The sequence below is a fragment of the Arachis stenosperma genome, chromosome 6 (assembly GCF_014773155.1).
Source record: "Arachis stenosperma cultivar V10309 chromosome 6, arast.V10309.gnm1.PFL2, whole genome shotgun sequence".
NCBI classification, from domain to species: domain Eukaryota; kingdom Viridiplantae; phylum Streptophyta; class Magnoliopsida; order Fabales; family Fabaceae; genus Arachis; species Arachis stenosperma.
The window spans coordinates 100,354,643-100,376,693 of NC_080382.1; the positions used below are offsets into that span (position 1 = coordinate 100,354,643).

The following is a 22,051-nucleotide window of genomic DNA, read 5'->3' on the forward strand; positions in this document are numbered from 1 at the left end:
GCTATGAATGCATGAATTTTTCAAAAATTTTATGCAAGAAAAAGATGAACATGCAATTGACACCAAACTTATGACTTGACAAAAGACTCAAACAAGAAACACAAAATATTTTTGATTTTTATGATTTTTCTAATTTTTTTGTATTTTATTTGATTTTTTCGAAAAACATATAAGAAAAGGAAAATAAGAAATTCAAAATTTTTAACATGAATTCCAGGAATCATGCAATGTTAGTCTAAAGCTCCAGTCCAGGAATTAGACATGGCTTAATAGCCAGCCAAGCTTTCAATGAAAGCTCCAGTCCAAAACACTAGACATGGCCAATGGCCAGCCAAGCTTTAGAATACATAGTTCAAGCATGTGAAGAGGAAGCCTCAGTCCAAAAGAATTTAGACATGGCTTTACAGCCAGCCAGGCTTCAACATGCTTCATGAAGCTCCAGAATGCATAGTAAAAAAATTTTTTGAATAATTTTCGAAAATAGGGAGAAGATTTTGAAAAGTATTTTTGAAATTTTTTTTAATAAAATAAAAATTACCTAATCTGAGCAACAAGTTTTTGGCGCCGTTGCCGGGGAACAATCAATTTCGAACAACAATTCAAACAATTGTTTCCAACCCACAATGATGCTTATCTGAAATTCCTACCAATAAATCTGCATAAGTATCCCTTTTATTATTTCTTTTTATTATTTGATTTTCTAAATTCCATAATTTTATCTGCCTAACTGAGATTTACAAGGTGACCATAGCTTGCTTCATACCAACAATCTCTGTGGGACCGACCCTTACTCACGTAAGGTTTATTACTTGGACGACCCAGTACACTTGCTGGTTAGTTGAACGGAGTTGTGTCCACTCGTGCCAATTTCAAATTCCATAAAAGTACAAGGAGTACAACTTAAAGAATAAGGATCACAATTTCGTCCACCAAGTTTTGATGTTCGAAATTGATTGTTCCCCAGCAACGGCGCCAAAAACTTGGTGGACGAAATTGTGATTCATTCTTTTCATTTCAACAATCCCAGGTAATGGCTCCAAAAACTTGGTGTCAATGCCATGGTTCACAACTTCGCACAACTAACCAGCAAGTGCACTGGGTCGTCCAAGTAATACCTTACGTGAGTAAGGGTCGATCCCACGGAGATTGTTGGTATGAAGCAAGCTATGGTCACCTTGTAAATCCCAGTCAGGCTTATCCATGTGGTTATGGGAGATTAGATAATTAAAAGATAAATAAAATAGGATAGAAATACTTATGTAATTCAATGGTGGGAATTTCAGATAGGCGTATGAAGATGCTGTGCTCCTCTTGAATCTCTGCTTTCCTGCTGCTCTCATCCAATTCTTCTTACTCCTTTCCATGGCAAGCTGTTTGTAGGGCATCACCGTTGTCAATGGCTACATCCCATCCTCTCAGTGAAAAAGGTCCAAATGCTCTGTCACGGCACGGCTAATCATCTGTCGGTTCTCAATCAGGTTGGAATAGAATCCCTTGATTCTTTTGCGTTTGTCATCACGCCCAGCCTTCAGGAGTTTGAAGCTCGTCACAGTCATTCAATCCCAGAATCCTACTCGGAATACCATAGACAAGGTTTAGACTTTCCGGATTCTCAAGAATGCTGCCATCAATTCTAGCTTATACCACGAAGATTCTGTTGGGGAATCTAAGAGATATGCGCCCGGCCTAAGGTAGAACGGAAGTGGTTGTCAGTCACGTGCGTTCATAGATGAGAATGATGATGAGTGTCACGAATCATCACATTCATCAAGGTGAAGTGCAACGTATATCTTGGATTAAGAATAAAATTGATTTGGATAGAAAATAATAGTAATTGCATTGAAACTTGAGGTACAGCAGAGCTCCACACCCTTAATCTATGGTGTGTAGAAACTCCACCGTTGAAAATACATAAGTGAGAGAGGTTCAGGCATGGCCGAATGGCCAGCCCCCAAAACGTGGTCACTGGATCAAAATACAATCCAGGGATCAAAACCAAGATGATAATATGATAGTAAAGAGTTCTATTTATAATAAACTAGCTACTAGGGTTTACAGAAGTAAGTAATTGATGCATAAATCCACTTCCGGGGCCCACTTGGTGTATGTTTGGGCTGAGCTTGGTCTATCCACTAGCTGAGGCTTTTCTTGGAGTTGAACTCCAAGTTATAACGTGTTTTGGGCGTTCAACTCCGGATCATGACGTGTTTCTGGCGTTTAACTCCAGACAGCAGCATGTACTTGGCGTTCAATGCCAAGTTACTTCATCAATTTCCGAATAAAGTATGGACTATTATATATTGCTGGAAAGCTCTGGATGTCTACTTTCCAACACCGTTGAGAGCGCGCCATTTGGAGTTCTGTAGCTCCAGAAAATCCATTTTGAGTGCAGGGAGGTCAGATTCCAACAGCATCAGCAGTCCTTTTGTCAGCCCTTTTCAGAGTTTTGCTCAAGTCCCTCAATTTCAGCCAGAAATTACCTGAAATCACAGAAAAATACAAAAACTCCTAGTAAAGTCCAGAAATGTGAATTTAACATAAAAACTAATGAAAACATCCCTAAAAGTAGCTTAAACTTATTAAAAACTTCCTAAAAATAATGCCAAAAAGCGTATAAATTATCTGCTCATCAACTATTATATATTGCTGGAAAGCCCTGGCTGTATACTTTCCAACGCAGTTAAGAGCGCTTCATTTGGAGTTCTGTAGCTCCAGAAAATCCATTTCGAGTACAGGGAGGTCAGAATCTAACAACATCAGCAGTCCTTTGTCAGCCTCCTATCAGATTTGTGCTCAGGTCCCTGAATTTCAGCCAGAAAATATCTAAAATCACAGAAAAACAAGCAAACTCATAGTAAAGTCCAGAAATGTGAATTTTGCATAAAAACTAATAAAAACAGCCCTAAAAGTAGCTAGATCCTACTAAAAACTACCTAAAAACAATGCCAAAAAGTGTATAAATTATCCGCTCTTCATCTACCTACTTGGTTAAAAGTAAATAAACCTTTCAAGAACAAATATGAACTAGATTTCACTAATTCAAATCATAAAAATGAAGTACAAATAGACTTGCAGAAGAAAATAGCTCATGAAAGCCGGGAACAAAGAATCGAGCATCGAACCCTCATTGTAAGTGTATACACTTTAATCGCTCAGGTGTTTAAGGTTCGATTCTCTCAATTCTCTACTAATCTTACTTTCTAAGTCTTGCTCTTCTTCTACCAATCAACAAAAATTTAATGCAAGAGTACACATATTAAGAGGTCTTTTAAGGGTTGTAATGGGGTTAGGGTCAAGATAGGATTGTATTTGGTCAAGTGGACTAAAATCTGAATCCTCGATTAACCTAAACTTCTCACCTAACTTAAGGCAATCCATGTAATTACAAGGCAAGATCCAACTGCCCATTAACTATGTTTACTACACATTCATGAATCCCAAATTTAAGTACAACTCATATGCATTGATATTATTACTTAACTTGGGACATTTTGTCCCCTTTTTATCATTTGCTTTTTTTTCTTTTCTTTTTCTCATATTTTTTTCTCATATATTTTTTTATTTCTCTTTTCTTTTCTTTTGTTTTTCTCAATGCATATGATTAAAGTATTGAGTGCAAGAATATATGCTCAACATTTTTTTCACATTTCACAGAAAAGTCTAACATACTCAATTCCCAAACCAAACGTTTCCAAACCCACCTTCCCCACACTTAATTCATGAGCACTCTCACTAGTCTAAGCTAACCAAGGATTCAAATTAAGGACATTATTATTTTCTGCTTAGAGTTAGTGATGAGCTAAAGTAAAGAACAAATGGGGTAAAATAGGCTCAAATTGGTTTGCAAAGGATAATGGAAGGGTAAGGCCATATGGGTATGTAGGCTGAGTGAAACAAGGCCTCAATCATATAAGTATATGCATACATTAAACCATGAAAATATAGAATCAAGCAAGATATAGATCACAATTTTAGAGAGAACGACACACACCAAAACAGAATATTGGTTGATAAAATACAACCAATTAAATAGGCTCAAAATCTCACTGATTTTGTGTGTTCGAGCTCCAAAACCATGTTCCAAAATAAAATTTCTTCAAACAAATTTAACAAAAATTTTAATTCAAATTAGTGAAATGCTCTAAAAAGCTTCTTGAAAAAGAAAATATTATTTCTACCAAGTAGTGGTAAAATATGCACAAAATCAAACAAACATGCGATCAAACATGCAAATGCAACAACTAATTTAACAAAGAAAATTTAAACAATGGTGTTGAGTCAGAAAGTACTAACCACTAGAAGTCAGTATCGACCTCCCCACACTTAAAGATTGCACCGTCCTCGGTGCATGCAGAGATGTATAAGTGCGCGAGTTTCTCCAATTGATGCCTTTCTCCAAAGATCGTGCAGTGGACTTTTTATTGCTTTAGTTAGAAACTTTTCCTTTTCTCTCTTGGTGGCCATCCTGAAAGAAGAGAAAAAGGAAGGGAAAGAACCCACAAGCAAAGATATGAAAAGAAATAAAACATATGTGGTCTATTGCCAAATAACAAGGTTCCCAACTACATGGTTGCGACAACATATAAGTGAGAAAATAATAGAAGCACAGGGCATTTCAACTAAAAAGCAAACAAGTCGAGGTGCACCCAAAATAATGCAAAAAAATATGCAATACTTGAGTAAGAAAATTTTAACACCAATGTGAAAACTACAAGTATAGAAAAGAAAGGGAGAAGAAACAAGTATAGAATGCGAGTATGCAAATGTGACAAATAGAAAAAAGGAAAGGGACTAAGGATGAGAGAGGAGGAGAAGAGAGTGGGAAAGGAGGAAACAAGGAGAAAAGAGTAAAGAAAGAAGAAGAAAAAGAATGGAGAATAAAGAAGAAAGAAAAAGAAAGAAGGAAATTAGGATTTGGAAAGATAAGATAAGAAGTACAAGGCTGCGAAAGGTCCTAGGCGTGTTGGGCGCACGACTCGCACGCGTGCTTCACGCGTACGCGTGGGTTGCGCAGAGAGGAAGGCGACACGTAAGCGTCGCTCACGCGTACGCGTGACCATGTTTGTGCTGCTCGCGCGAGGGCATCGTGGCGCTCGCACAACCCTCTATTCATTTTGGGATATATGCTAAAATGTCATATGACGAGTGCGCGTCAACGACGCGTTCGTGTGGGTGGGTTTGTGCTTCTAGCACAGTTCCAGCACCAAGCCAGCATAACTTTTGGCCAATACACCTTTTACGTCGAATTCGCAAGGTCACGCGTGCGCGTCATTGACGCGTACGCGTGAAGTGCCAAATTCTCAAATGACGCGTACGCGTGAGGGACGCGTACGTGTGGTGATGCTTATGCGATTGGCACTCTTTCTGCATTGTTCCCACGCAACTCTCTGTTCAGTTTTTTTCTTGCAATATGCAATATGCAGATGAAGATGAAAACTATATGTACTAATAATGAGAAGAGTCACTTAAAAAGAAAACTAAGAAGAGAGAAAAGAACGATCATACCATGGTGGGTTGTCTCCTACCTAGCACTTTTAGTTAAAGTCCTTAAGTTGGACAATTGGTGAGTTCCTTGTCATGGTGGCTTGTGCTTGAACTCTTCCTGGAATCCCCAACAATGCTTGTAATTCCAATAGCCTCCGGGGTCCCAAACTAGGCGCATAAAGCCTCCAAGCAAGTCAAAGCAGGTGACAAGGTCCCAAGAGTGATGACTGTTCGAATGAATTCTGGGGTCACAAACCTTGCTTTTACACCTGTCTTCTTATGGGTCACCATTGTTCCATCCGGGTGGCTCGCAATTTGAATTCTCACAGAGACATCCAAACAATCTTCTAGACCTATTCAGTTGAGCTCTACACCAATCCTTACACTTCAATTTGGAGCATGCAACCATATTTAACCTTGTAGGACAACTCTTTGCACTGACCATCTCTCTCTTACTCTTAAAGCCACAGAGAGCTCTAAGTTGACCATTCGTCTCCAGTAGCCCATATTCTAGTGGGAAAGTAAAGGTCAAGGATAAGAATTGTACCCACTTGAACGTTGTGTTGGACGGTAATGGTCTTGGGAGAGGTGTTTCTAATGATCTTGCAAGCTCCACTCCCTTGTTCTCTTCTTTGAATTCTTCCACCTCCTTGTAAGCTTCTTCAATTTCAACCTCTTCCTCTTGGTAACTTTCTTCCAATTCAATCTCCTCTTCACTACTTTCCAAGGGCATGGGAGGTTGTGCTTCTTCTTCTTTAATCTCTATGTCGAGTCCAATGGAAGATGATTCAATTGTAGATAAGGATTCATTAATGATTGAGTCCATCTCTTGATCAACCTCTTCAAAGTCTTCAACCAGGCTATGCCTTGGAGGTTGTACACACTCCTCAACATCAATTTCAAATGTCTTTGAAGGAGGCTCTATAACTTGACTTTCCCATGGAGGTTCAACATCTCCTAAGTCTTCAACTACTTTTTCCTCTTCAATAATTACGGCTTCCTCCAGTTGTTTTAGTATAAAATCATACTCATCCTTGATGATTTCCTTTCTATGACAACTCCCTTAAACTACTCCTTTATATTCAAGGGTCTCTCCTACCTTCATATTTTGGGCCTCCTCTTGCTCCTCTGGAAATAGGGCCGCGTGTAACCGATCCATCACGATTGCATCCCTAAGACGATCCCTTCTCTTTTTTTCCATGTCTATAGTATAATGGGGATCATCTTGCTCTTGGATTGATGGATGTGGGTGCTCTTCCATGGAGGATGGTGATGGGATGGAGAGATCATTATGTGGTCAAAAAGGAAGTGCACTAGAGCTTGAGGGTTGAGTATTCGAGGCAGAGGATTGGTCCATGCGGGATGTAAGAGCTTGAAGAGTAGAGGTGAGACTAGTGATAGAGGCAAGTGTGGCATGAAGCTCTATTTTCCCTTGGTGAATAGCACCAAGGGTGTTGTCATCCAGTGGAGGTTGGGGTAGATAGGAGGATTCATTATTTTGGAGAAAGGGTGCATGGTAGGAAGGTGGTTCTTCTTGGTAAGGGCATGGAGATGGTGAATGTTGAGGTGGCGGCTCATGAGAGTAATTGTGCTGGAATAGGGGTGGTTCTAAGTATGGTTCAAAAGGTGGATAAGGGTTAGGGTCATATGAGGGTGTTTGGTAGTAGGGGGCTTGTGAGTTTGGTGGTTCAAAGTTATGTTGAGGAGGGGTTCATAGGCATATGGTGGGGCTTGTTGGTAACTACAAGGGGGTCCACCATATCTATCATCTTGGTACGCACCTCAGAATGGCTCTTGACTATAGTAATTTGGTGGAGGTTGGTTGTCACGAAGAGGTCCACCATAACTATTGTCTTGGTATGCATCATAGAGTGGTTGTTGGGTATAGCGCATTGGAGGGGGTTGTTGCCAAGAGGGTTGATTAAATCCTTGTGGCTCCTCCCATATCTGATTCTTCCAACCTTGATGCCTATTTTCATTATAGCTTCCATTCCTTACAACAACATTGGAACAAAACTTAAAGCTAGAGGGGTGAGAATTCATAGTAGTTAATAAAAATTAAAAACAAAAAATGAAAACAAATAAACAAGCAAAAGTAAATATTTACAATAACCAATAATAAGGCACACGTTTGCAACTCCCCGACAACGGCACGATTTTGACGAGAGGGGCTTTTGCTAGTAAAGAATTCCACAAATAAGTTCATGTTGTAAGTATAGTTTCTAAACCAATAAAAATCCTTTCGTACAAAAACTTGGTTGTCACAAGTAACAAACCCCTAATAGAATTGATAACCGAAGTATTTAAACCTCGGGTCGTCTCTCAAGGATTTGCAGGGAAGTATGCTTATAATTGGTTATGGAAAAGTATGTTTTGGGGGTTTTGGATAAGAGAACAAGAGAAAGTAAATTGCAAACGGAATAAACTAATAACTTGAAAAGCTCTTGGCAAGGTATGAGAACTGGAAATCCTATCATAGTTATCCTTATCAATTGTGATGAGAATTGTTCATTGCTCCCACTTAGTTAACCCTCAACGAATGAAGGAAAGTCAAGTAGACTAATCAATTTGATTCCTTAAGTCCTAGTCAACTCCTGAGGAAAGACTAGCTTTAGTGGAATCCAAATCAATCAGCAACTTTTAATTATCAATCAACAAGGAGTTTGATAACTCAAGTGTTACCAATTACTCAACCAAGCCAAGAACATAAAATCCTACTCTAATATCCTTCTAAGTATTTTGTCAAGTATTTGGAGGGTATAACATAAAAACATAGAAAACTAGTTAGGAATATTAAATCCAAACAACCAATTGTAAACATCAATCAATAACAAATAGTAGAAGAAGCAATAAATCTGAAATACCTCAAATTGTATTAAATAGAAAATCAATCTAACATGAGAATTTATAAAAAGTAATTAACAAGGGAAATCAATAAAGTAGAATACCAAGAAAAATAAAAGTAAAAGAGAAATCCTAAATCCTAAAACCTAAGAGAGAGGAGAGAGCCTCTCTCTCTAGAAACTACATCTAAAACCTAAATTTTTGTGAATGAAAAGTGTATGATTGAATGAATGGATTCCCCCACTCTGTAGCATCTAATCTGTGTTTTTAGGCCGAAAACTAGGTCAAAAATAGCCCAGAAATTGACCCTAGCAATTTATGATACGTGCAGATCGCGGCTCTGTCACGCGTACGCGTCGTCCACGCGTATGCGTCACTTGTCTGCGGCACAATCCACTTGTACACGTGCTCCATGCGTGTGCATCACCTAACAGCAAAGAAACTATGGCAAATTATTTATCATTGCGAAGCCCTGGATGTTAGCTTTCCAACGCAACTGGAACCGCCTCATTTGGACCTTTGTAGCTCAAGTTATGACCGTTTGAGTGCGAAGAGGTCAGGGCTGACAGCTTTGCAGTTCCTTCAGTTTCTTGTATTCCTTTCACTTTTGCATGTTTCATTTCCATTCTCTAAGCCATTCCTACCCTATAATCTCTGAAAACACTTAACACACATATCAAGGCATCAAATGGTAATAAGAGAGGATTAAAATTAGCAAAATTGAGGCCAAAGAAGCATGTTTCCAATCATAGCACAAAATCAGGAAGGAAAATGTAAAACATGCGATTTATATGAATAAGTGTGAGATTAGTGGATAAAATTCACTCAATTAAGCACAAGATGTATCACGAAATAGTGGTGCATCACATGGTAAATTAAAGATTTATTTTGAAATATTTAAAATCATACATCCAACAACGGGATTTTATAACAAAAGTCCCTCGGTAGAGTCTCAAGTCTTTAGGGGAGAATAACATAACTCATTTCCTCAAATTCACTTAAAATCTTTAAAACCTTGGCTTCCTGATTTGAGTAATAAAAATAGGATCTAAGCTAAACCGAGTCATGTAGTCAATTACTCCTTTCAAAGCCATTTCCTTTACTTAAACAAAACCAGTTTCAACCCCATGATAAATTCTAAAGCATTTCAAACTGCGCAAAAATTGTTTTAGTCCTGTAAAAATTCAGAATTCAAAGAGTACTTAAAACTTTTCCCAAAATATTTTAAAATGAAACTTGTCAATAGACGTTCAGGTTCTTTCAAAGTCACTGAAACTCCTCCAATTGAAATCCTCAAATCAAATTCAAAGACATAACCTTTTTCACATTTAAAACAGCCTTAAAACATAAGTTTCATCTAAATAACTTGCTCCCAAAAGAGATACAATACTTTTCTTAAGAAACAAGACTAAATCACAATTTTTTTTAATAATTCATTTCAAAAGCATAATTCATCCTTTTCTTAATAATTCAAATAAAATAGTAGAAGTCTTTAACTCATAATTTTCCAAATAACATTTCAATAAAGTCCCAGATTCTATCGGAATTTTGGTAGCACCTCCCCTAAAACTTGGACTTTGCCACCCTTTCTGAGTCCCATCCAAACCAATCCACAGTCCTTTTCAACGGTTCAAAACCCAAAATCAATTCAAAAGCAAACTAAATCCAACATTCACCTCATTTTCATATCTCAAGGAAATCGTCTCAAGATCAAATCATTATCAACCGATTAAACTCATTTCCAAAACTTTAAAGAAACAGTTCAGCAACAACACATTTATCAAAACCAAACAATAATCAGAAGTCGTCTCAAGATCAATCTTTATCAACTGATTACACTCATTTCCAAGACTTTAAAGAGACAATTCAGCAACAATCCATTTATCAAAACAAATATTAACCCAATCAAACATATAATCACATTCATCCAAAATAGCCAGACAATACATAAGACTTGTACAATCACTAAAAAGTGTATATCTCACATCGGTATCCATTTATAACAATTCCAAATTATAAAATTGAGATTTTAGAAAAGCCCCTACCTCGATTGTCGAAACTCGAAAGCTCTAAAACGTATCACAACTCGTTTTCTCTCGGCCCGCAACTGCGGCAGCCACAACCTCCGCTCCAAACCACTTTCTCTGCAACCACAACGACTCTAATCGCAACATATAATAATCAGGACCCGACCCCGGTGACGGCGACTCTAACAACCACGCGGCGTTAACAACCTTTCTGGAATTCTAAAAGAGCAGAAACCAAACATAAAACTCTTATCAAACGGTGGAACTCCTTGGCAGCAGAGGCATTTTCTGGCAGCAGGGTCTCGGCAGCAACGCCCGTGGTTCAGTAGTAGTGGCTATTGCTCCCTGCCTGCTCTTTTGTTCGGATTTCCTCTCCCTCTGATCGGATCGGTGGCAGACCTCCAGCAGTGGCGATGCAGCAGCTTCGTACGGCAAGCAACGGCAGCAAAGGACATCACCGGCAATGAGAGGCAGTGGAGGATCTTTGGCGACGGTGGAGGAAAGGCAGCGACGACAGCTGGGCATGACCCTCTTTCCAGTGACAATAATACGGCTCGAGGCTCCGTGGATGATGATTGAATTTTTGACGGTTTAGAATTTCACTAATGAAATCTCGTTGTAAAGTATAGTTTCTAAACCAAGCAATAATCCTTTCATACAAAAAGTTGTTTGTCACTAAAACAAACCCCTAAATTTATAAATCGAAGTATTAAACCTCGGGTCATTCTCCTTAGGAATTACAATAAAGTGTCTTGTTATTGGTTGTGAGTTATATTTGGGGTTTTTAAGATTTTTAGACAAGAATTAAAAAAAGGCAAGGAAAATAAACTAACAACTAACAAAGCTCTTGGCAAGATATGAGAACTAGAAATCCTATTCTAGTTATCCTCCTCAATTGTGACCATAAATTGTTCATTGCTACCACTTAGTTAACCTCTAACCATGGAGGAAAGTCAAGTGGATGAATCAATTTGATTCCTCAAGTCCTAATCAACTCCTAAAGGAAAGACTAGCTTTAGAGGCATTCAAATCAATTAGCAACTTCTAATTATCAATTAACAAAGGAATTAGATAACTCAAGAGTCACTAATTACTCTAGCTAGGCCAACAGGAACAAAATCTACACTAAAACCCAACCAAGCGTTTCATCAAACACTTGGAAGTCACAAAAAAAAGCAAAGCAAATTGACAACAAGAATAGAATCTAACAACAATTATTGAAATAAATTAACAACAACAATCAAAAGAAACACAATTATTATGAATTACCTCTAATTGAATTGAAAGAGAGTAGAAGAAACAAAAGTAGATCTACAACAAAATACAAGAACAACATAGAAGAGATTACAACAAAAGAATGGAAGAAGAATGAATGATTGCAACAACAAAGAATTGAAAGGTAGAAGTAGAAGAAAGCATGAATCTAAACCTAGATCTAAGAACTAAGCCTAATCCTAATCCTAATCCTAGAGAGAAGTGAGAGCTTCTCTCTCTAAAACTAACTCTAAACTAATCCTAATGTGTGTGAATGATTCTAAGTGAGTCAATCCCCTTTGCTCTTCAATCCTTGGCTTTAAATAGCATTTCTGGCGCCAAAGTTGGTTGCAATTGGGTCCCACAACCCTTGAGAATTCGTTGGGTGCGAATTCATTAAAAAATCATATTCCAGCATCGACGCGTACGCGCACAGCACGCGTACGCATCCATGGGCCATTTTGTAGGGTGCACGTAAGCGCCAGGTGCGCGCGCGCGTCCATGGGCGAGTTTCAATTCTTTGGCTTTTCATGATCTTCTCCACTTTGTATACTTTCGTTTCACTCCTTTGATCCTTTCCTAGCCTTTTCAACCTGAAATCATTTTACAAACACATCAAGGCATCTAGTGGAATCAAAGGTGAATTAAATTTAGCTAATTAAGGACCTAGAAAGCATGTTTTCACACTTAAGCACAAATAAGGAGACAATCACAAAACCATACTATTTCATTGAATAAATGTGGGTAAAAGGTCATAAAATCCTTTAAATTCAATACAAGATAAACCCTACAAATGGAGTTTATCAACCTCCCCACACTTAAACCAAGCATGTCCTCATGCTTAAACCAAGAGTGAAGCAAAGGTATGGCATTTATTCAATGGAAACTAACTAAATGCAATCTAGCTATATGCAACTATCTAAATGAATGCAATTGCTTGGTCAAAATACATAAATTCCCAGGAATCATATATGCACAAGGGCCAAAGACTAGCAAGTCTAATCCACAATTGATTTGAGCTATTAAATATTTTTACAAACTTGCATGAAAAGTGATGAATGTAGGTGGAGACATGTAGTTGAGCATCAAACCCTCACCGGATGTATTTGCACTCTATTCGCTCAAGTGTTTAGGGTTGATTCACTCAATTCTCATCTATTTCATGCTTTCTAAGATTTGTTCTTCTTCTAACAATCAACATATATTTCATGCATGCATACATCTATCATGCGGTCTTATCATTGGTTGTAATGGGGCTAGGGTTAAGGTAGGATGCATATATGGTTAAGTGAGCTTGGAATTTGAATCTTTGATAAGCTTAAACTTCCCACCTATCCTATGACATCCTATATAAATAAGTTCTACCCTAACTACCCATTTCTCTCACTTTTTCACATACTCATGTATTTTCTTTTCATTTCACAACACATATGCATTGGTCTTTATTGAACTTACTTTGGGGTATTTTGTCTCCTTTTATTTATTTCTTTTTCTTCTTTTTCTATCTTTTTCTATTTTTTCTTTTCTTTTCCATATTATTTTTCTTTTTTTTCTTTTTCTTTTGTTTTTCTCATTTTTTTCTTTCTATATACAAGAGCATCAATGCATAAGGTCTATACATTTTATCAATACATGAGCATATACCAAATTTTCAATAATTTCATAAAAATACAAAATTACCCTTTTATTCCCCCCAATGTCCCAAGATTCCCACACTTGAATGATACACACACTCTAGCCTAAACTAATCAAAGATCTAAATAAGAACTTTTATTGTTTTCCGCTTTAAGGCTTGTAATGTGCTAAATTAAAGAACAAGTGGGTTAAGCGTAGGCTCAAAGTTGGCTAATGGTGCACGAAATTGTGATCACTACAACTTCGCACAACTAACCAGCAAGTGCACTGGGTCGTCCAAGTAATAAACCTTACGCGAGTAAGGGTCGATCCCACGGAGATTGTTGGTATGAAGCAAGCTATCGTCACCTTGTAAATCTTAGTCAGGCAGACTCAAATGGGTATAGATGATGAATGAAACATAAAGATAAAGATAGAGATACTTATGTATATCATTGATGAGAGCTTCAGATAAGTGTATGAAGATGCTTTCCCTTCCGTCTCTCTGCTTTCCTACTGTCTTCATCCAATCCTTCTTACTCCTTTCTATGGCAAGCTTATGCAAAGGTTTCACCGTTGTCAGTGGCTACCTCCCATCCTCTCATTGGAAATGTTCAACGCACCCTGTCACGGCACGACTATCCATCTGTCGGTTCTCAATCAGGCCGGAATAGAATCCAGTGATTCTTTTGCGTCTGTCACTAATGCCCCGCCCTCAGGAGTTTGAAGCACGTCACAGTCATTCAATCATTGAATCCTACTCAGAATACCACAGACAAGGTTAGACCTTCCGGATTCTCTTGAATGCCGCCATCAGTTCTTGCCTATACCACGAAGACTCTGATCTCACGGAATGGCTGGCTCGTTTGTCAGGCGAGCACTCGGTTGTCAGGCGATCAACCATGCATCATGTATCAGGAATCCAAGAGATATTCACTCAATCTAAGGTAGAACGGAGGTGGTTGTCAGTCACACGTTCATAGGTGAGAATGATGATAAGTGTCACGGATCATCACATTCATCAAGTTGAAGAACAAGTGATATCTTGGACAAAGAACAAGCGGAATTGAATAGAAGAACAATAGTAATTGCATTAATACTCGAGGTACAGCAGAGCTCCACACCTTAATCTATGGTGTGTAGAAACTCCACCGTTGAAAATACATAAGAACAAGGTCTAGGCATGGCCATGAGGCCAGCCTCCCAAAGTGATCAAAAGATCTAAAGATACAATAGTAAAAGGTCCTACTTATAGGGAACTAGTAGTCTAAGGATTACAAAGATGAGTAAATGACATAAAAATATACTTCCGGGCCCACTTGGTGTGTGCTTGGGCTGAGCAATGAAGCATTTTTCGTGTAGAGACTCTTCTTGGAGTTAAACGCCAGCTTTCATGCCAGTTTGGGCGTTTAACTCCCATTTTGGTTCCAGTTCCAGCGTTTAACGCTGTGAATTCTGAAGGTGACTTTGAACGCCGGTTTGGGCCATCAAATCTTGGGCAAAGTATGGACTATCATATATTTCTGGAAAGCCCAGGATGTCTACTTTCCAACGCCGTTGAGAGCGCGCCAATTGGGCTTCTGTAGCTCCAGAAAATCCACTTCGAGTGCAGGGAGGTCAGAATCCAACAGCATCTGCAGTCCTTTTCAGTCTCTGAATCAGATTTTTGCTCAGGTCCCTCAATTTCAGCCAGAAAATACCTGAAATCACAGAAAAACACACAAACTCATAGTAAAGTCCAGAAAAGTGAATTTTAACTAAAAACTAATAAAAATATACTAAAAACTAACTAAATCCTACTGAAAACATACTAAAAACAATGCCAAAAAGCGTACAAATTATCCGCTCATCACAACACCAAACTTAAATTGTTGCTTGTCCCCAAGCAACTGAAAATCAAATAAGATAAAAAGAAGAGAATATGCAATGAATTCCAAAAACATCTATGAAGATCAGTATCAATTAGATGAGCGGGGCTTTTAGCTTTTTGCCTCTGAATAGTTTTGGCATCTCACTCTATCCTTTGAAATTCAGAATGATTGGCTTCTTTAGGAACTCAGAATCCAGATAGTGTCATTGATTCTCCTAGTTAAGTATGATGATTCTTGAACACAGCTACTTATTGAGTCTTGGCCGTGGCCCAAAGCACTCTGTCTTCCAGTATTACCACCGGATACATACATGCCACAGACACATAATTGGGTGAACCTTTTCAGATTGTGACTCAGCTTTGCTAGAGTCCCCAATTAGAGGTGTCCAGGGTTCTTAAGCACACTCTTTTTGCCTTGGATCACAACTTTATTTCTTTCTTTTCCTTTCTTTTTCTTTTTCTCCCCTTTTTCGTTTTTTTTCTTTTTTTTTCGTTTCTTTTCTTTTCTTTCTTTTTTTTTTGTATTCACTGCTTTTTCTTGCTTCAAGAATCATTTTTATGATTTTTCAGATCCTCAGTAACATGTCTCCTTTTTCATCATTCTTTTAAGAGCCAACCAATCATGAACCACAAATTCAAAAGACATATGCACTGTTTAAGCATACATTCAGAAAACAAAAGTATTGCCACCACATCAAAATAATTAATCTGTTATAAAATTTAAAATTCATGCAATTCTTCTCTTTTTTCAATTAAGAACATTTTTCATTTAAGAGAGGTGATGGATTTATAGGACATTCATAGCTTTAAGGCATAGACACTAATGATCATAAGACACAAACATAGATAACATAAGCACTAAAATTCGAAAAACAAGAAAGTAAAGAATAAGGAGATTAAAGAACGGGTCCACCTTAGTGATGGCGGCTTGTTCTTCCTCTTGAAGGTCTTATGGAGTGCTTGAGCTCCTCAATGTCTCTTCCTTGTCTTTGTTGCTCCTCTCTCATGATTCTTTGATCTTCTCTAATTTCATGGAGGATGATGGAGTGTTCTTGATGCTCCACCCTTAGTTGTCCCATGTTGGAACTCAATTCTCCTAGGGAGGTGTTAATTTGCTCCCAATAGTCTTGTGGAGGAAAGTGCATCCCTTGAGGCATCTTAGGGATCTCATGATGAGAGGGGTCTCTTGTTTGCTCCATCCTTTTCTTAGTGATGGGCTTGTCCTCATCAATGAGGATGTCTCCTTCTATGTCCACTCCAACTGAATAACAGAGGTGACATATGAGATGAGGAAAGGCTAACCTTGCTAAGGTAAAGGACTTGTCCGCCACCTTATAGAGTTCTTGGGCTATAACCTCATGAACTTCTACTTCCTCTCCAATCATGATGCTATGGATCATGATGGCCCGGTCTAGAGTAACTTCGGACCGGTTGCTAGTGGGGATGATTGAGCGTTAGATAAATTCCAACCATCCTCTAGCCACAGGCTTGAGGTCATGCCTTCTTAATTGAACCGGCTTGTTGAATGGGGTTGGTGAGAACTTCCCAACCTCTTCTTCGGATCTCATGTCGGATCTCCGGATATTCACTCTTTTTGAGTGAAAAAGGGACCTCGGGGATCACCTTCTTCAAGGCCACAACTTCATAGAAGTGGTCTTGATGCACCCTTGAGATGAATCTCTCCATCTCCCATGACTCGGAGGTGGAAGCTTTTGCCTTCCCTTTCCTCTTTCTAGAGGTTTCTCCGGCCTTGGATGCCATAAATGGTTATGGAAAAGCAAAAAGTAATGCTTTTACCACACTAAACTTAAAAGGTTTGCTTGTCCTCGAGCAAAAGAAGAAAGAAGAGAGTAGAAGAAGAAGAAATGAGGAAGAAGGGAATGGCTTTGTGGTTCGGCCAAAGGGGGAAGAAGTGGTGTTTAGGTTGTGTGAAAATGAAGGTGTGAAGAAGGGTTTATATAGGAGAGGGGGGGTTCATGGTTAGGTGGGGTTTTATGAAGGATGGATGTGAGTGGTGAAGAGAAAGATGGGATTTGATAGGTGAAGGGTTTTTGGGGAAGAGGTGTTGAGGTGATTGGTGAATGGGTGAAGAAGAGAGAGAGTGGTGGGGTTGGTGGGGATCCTGTGGGGTCCACAGATCCTGAGGTGTCAGGGAAAAGTCATCCCTGCACCAAATGGCATGCAAAATCACGTTTTGAGCCAATTCTGGCGTTAAACGCCGGGCTGGTGCCCCTTTCTGGCGTTTAACGCCAGGTTCTTGCCCTTTCCTGGCGTTTAACACCAGTCTGGTGCCCCTTTCTGGCGTTAAACGCCCAGAATGGTGCCAGACTGGGCGTTAAACGCCCACCTGCTAGCCTTACTGGCGTTTGAACGCCAGTAGGTTCTTCCTCCAGGGTGTGCTGTTTTTCTTCCTGTTTTTCATTCTGTTTTTGCTTTTTCAATTGATTTTGTGACTTCTCATGATCATCAACCTACAAAAAACGTAAAATAACAAAGGAAAATAGATAAAATATAACATTGGGTTGCCTCCCAACAAGCGCTTCTTTAATGTCAGTAGCTTGACAGAGGGCTCTCATGGAGCCTCACAAATGCTCAGAGCAATGTTGGAACCTCCCAACACCAAACTTAGAGTTTGAATGTGGGGGTTCAACACCAAACTTAGAGTTTGGTTGTGGCCTCCCAACACCAAACTTAGAGTTTGACTGTGGGGGCTCTGTTTGTCTCTGATTTGAGAGAAGCTCTTCATGCTTCCTCTCCATGGTGACAGAGGGATATCCTTGAGCCTTAAACACAAAGGATTCTTCATTCACTTGAATGATCAGTTCACCTCCATCAACATCAATCACAGCCTTTGCTGTGGCTAGGAAGGGTCTGCCAAGGATGATAGATTCATCCATGCACTTCCCAGTCTCTAGGACTATGAAATCAGTAGGGATGTAATGGTCTTCAATCTTTACCAGAACATCCTCTACAAGTCCATAAGCTTGTTTCTTTGAATTGTCTGCCATCTCTAGTGAGATTCTTGCAGCTTGTACCTCAAAGATCCCTAGCTTCTCCATTACAGAGAGAGGCATAAGGTTTACACTTGACCCTAAGTCACACAGAGCCTTCTTGAAGGTCATGGTGCCTATGGTACATGGTATTGAAAACTTCCCAGGGTCTTGTCTCTTTTGAGGTAATTTCTGCCTAGACAAGTCATCCAGTTCTTTGGTGAGCAAAGGAGGTTCGTTCTCCCAAGTCTCATTTCCAAATAACTCGTCATTTAGCTTCATGATTGCTCCAAGGTATTTAGCAACTTGCTCTTCAGTGACATACTCATCCTCTTCAGAGGAAGAATACTCATCAAAGCTCATGAATGGCAGAAGTAACTCCAATGGAATCTCTATGGTCTCATTTTGAGCCTCAGATTCCCATGGTTCCTCATTAGGGAACTCAGTGGAGGTCAGTGCACGCCCACTGAGGTCTTCCTCAGTGGCGTTCACTTCCTCTCCTTCTTCTCCATATTCGGCCATGTGGATGGCCTTGCACTCTCCTTTTGGATTTTCTTCTGTATTGCTTGGGAGAGTACTAGGAGGGAGTTCAGTAATTCTCTTGCTCAGCTATCCCACTTGTGACTCTAAGTTCCTAATGGAGGACCTTGTTTCAGTCATGAAACTTTGAGTGGTTTTGATTAGATCAGAGACCATGGTTGCTAAGTCAGAGGGGTTCTGCTTAGAACTCTCTATCTGTTGCTGAGAAGATGATGGAAAAGGCTTGCCATTGCTAAACCTGTTTCTTCCACCATTATTGTTGTTGAAACCTTGTTGAGGTCTCTGTTGATCCTTCCATGAGAAATTTGGATGATTTCTCCATGACGAATTATAGGTGTTTCCATAGGGTTCTCCTAGGTAATTCACCTCTTCCATTGAAGGGTTCTCAGGATCATAAGCTTCTTCTTCAGATGAAGCATCCTTAGTACTGCTTGGTGCATTTTGCATTCCAGACAGACTTTGAGAAATCAAATTGACTTGTTGAGTCAATATTTTGTTCTGAGCCAGAATGGCATTCAGAGTATCAATCTCAAGAACTCCTTTCTTCTGATTTGTCCCATTGTTCACAGGATTCCTTTCAGAAGTGTACATGAATTGGTTATTTGCAACCATTTCAATGAGCTCTTGAGCTTCTGCATGCGTCTTCTTCAAATGAAGAGATCCTCCAGCAGAGCTATCGAAAGACATCTTGGATAGTTCAGAGAGACCATCATAGAAAATACCTATGATGCTCCATTCAGAAAGCATGTCTGAGGGACACTTTCTGATTAATTGTTTGTATCTTTCCCAAGCTTCATAGAGGGATTCTCCATCCTTCTGTCTGAAGGTTTGGACTTCCACTCTAAGCTTACTCAATTTTTGAGGTGGAAAGAACTTTGCCAAGAAGGCATTGACTAGCTTTTCCCAAGAGTCCAGGCTTTCTTTTGGTTGAGAGTCCAACCATGTCCTAGCTCTGTCTCTTACAGCAAAAGGGAATAGCATTAGTCTGTAGACCTCAGGGTCAACCCCATTAGTCTTGACAGTGTCACAGATTTGCAAGAACTCAGCTAAGAACTGATGAGGATCTTCCAATGGAAGTCCATGGAACTTGCAATTCTGTTGCATTAGAGAAACTAATTGAGCCTTAAGCTCAAAGTTGTTTGCTCCAATGGCAGGGATAGAGATGCTTCTCCCATAGAAGTCGGGAGTAGGTGCAGTAAAGTCACCAAGCACCTTCCTTGCATTGTTGGCATTGTTGTTATTTTCGGCTGCCATGGGTTCTTCTTCTTTGAAGAATTCGGTTAGGTCCTCGACAGAGAGTTGTACCTTAGCTTCTCTTAGCTTTCGCTTCAAGGTCCTTTCAGGTTCAGGGTCAGCTTCAACAAGAATGCCTTTGTCTTTGTTCCTGCTCATATGAAAGAGAAGAAAACAAGAAAATATGGAATCCTCTATGTCACAGTATAGAGATTCCTTGAGGTGTCAGAAGAACAGAAAATTAGAAGGAAGAGGTAAAAGAATTCGAACTTTAATCAGATAGAGTTCGAATTGTGCATTGAGGAGGAGTGGTACTCCATAAATAGAAGGATGTGAGAAGAAGGGAAGTAATTTTCGAAAATTAAGTAAAAGATTTTAAAAACATTTTGAAAAACACTAGTTAATTTTCGAAAACCAAGAGTGGGAAAGAGATCAAGTGATTTTTGAAAAAGATTTTGAAATTAGAAATCAAAAAGATTTGATTGAAAACTATTTGAAAAAGATGTGGTTAAGAAGATATGATTGGTTTTTTTTAAAAAGATGTGATTGAGAAGATATGATTTGAAAAAAAACATTTTAAAAAGATTTGATTTTAAAAATTAATGACTTGCCTAACAAGAAAAGATATGATTCAAACATTAAACCTTTCTCAACAGAAAAGGCAACATACTTGAATTGTTCAATCAAATCATTAATTGTTAGCAAGTATCTTTGAAAAAGGAAAGAAATTGATTTTGAAAAAGATTTGATTGAAAAGATATGATTTGAAAAAGATTTGATTTTGAAAAACTTTGAAAACTTGAAAAAAATTTGCATTAAAAACAGAATCTTCCCTCTTGTGCCATCCTGGCGTTAAACCCCCAGAATGGTGCACATTCTGGCGTTTAACGCCCAAAGCACTACCCTTTTGGGCGTTAAACGCCCAACCAGGCACCCTGGCTGGCGTTTAAACGCCAGTCTGTCCTTCTTCACTGGGCGTTTTGAACGCCCAGCTTTTTCTGTGTAATTCCTCTGCTGCATGTTTTGAATCTTCAGTTCCCTGTACTATTGACTTGAAAATAGAATAAACAATGCATGCAAGACACCAAACTTAAAATTAGACACTGGACTCAAACAAGAAACATAAAATATTTTTGGTTTTTATGATTTTGAAATTTTTTGAATTTTTCGAAAATTTAAGTGGAAAAGGAAATAAAGATATCAAAATTCTTAATGAGAATTCCAGGAATCATGCAATGTTAGTCTAAAGCTTCAGTCTAAAGGAATTAGATATGGCTAGCCAAGCTTCAGCAGGACATTGCATTCAAGAGCTAAATTTATGAGGATCAATCAGCCTTGGTGATGATAAGAACATCACCTTGAAACATTAGAATTCATTCTTAATAACTCTGAAAAAAATACCTAATCTAAGCAACAAGATGAACCGTCAGTTGTCCATACTCGAAACAATCCCCGGCAACGGCGCCAAAAACTTGGTGCACGAAATTGTGATCACTACAACTTCGCACAACTAACCAGCAAGTGCACTGGGTCGTCCAAGTAATAAACCTTACGCGAGTAAGGGTCGATCCCACGGAGATTGTTGGTATGAAGCAAGCTATGGTCACCTTGTAAATCTTAGTCAGGCAGACTCAAATGGGTATAGATGATGAATGAAACATAAAGATAAAGATAGAGATCCTTATGTATATCATTGGTGAGAGCTTCAGATAAGTGTATGAAGATGCTTTCCCTTCCGTCTCTCTGCTTTCCTACTGTCTTCATCCAATCCTTCTTACTCCTTTCAATGGAAAGCTTATGCAAGGGTTTCACCGTTGTCAGTGGCTACCTCCCATCCTCTCATTGGAAATGTTCAACGCACCCTGTCACGGCACGGCTATCCATCTGTCGGTTCTCAATCAGGCCGGAATAGAATCCAGTGATTCTTTTGCGTCTGTCACTAACGCCCCGCCCTCAGGAGTTTGAAGCACGTCACAGTCATTCAATCATTGAATCCTACTCAGAATACCACAGACAAGGTTAGACCTTCCGGATTCTCTTGAATACCGCCATCAGTTCTTGCCTATACCACGAAGACTCTGATCTCACGGAATGGCTGGCTCGTTTGTCAGGCGAGCACTCAGTTGTCAGGCGATCAACCATGCATCATGTATCAGGAATCCAAGAGATATTCACTCAATCTAAGGTAGAACGGA

The 22,051-nt window shown here is 39.1% G+C and overlaps 1 non-coding gene across 1 annotated transcript; it reads left to right on the top strand.

Moving 5' to 3' along the window:
• Nucleotides 1-19,364: 19,364 nt before the first annotated feature.
• Nucleotides 19,365-19,472, top strand: LOC130938581 (small nucleolar RNA R71). The gene has a single exon (XR_009069741.1). It is a non-coding gene; the product is annotated as a small nucleolar RNA R71 (small nucleolar RNA).
• Nucleotides 19,473-22,051: the final 2,579 nt, after the last annotated feature.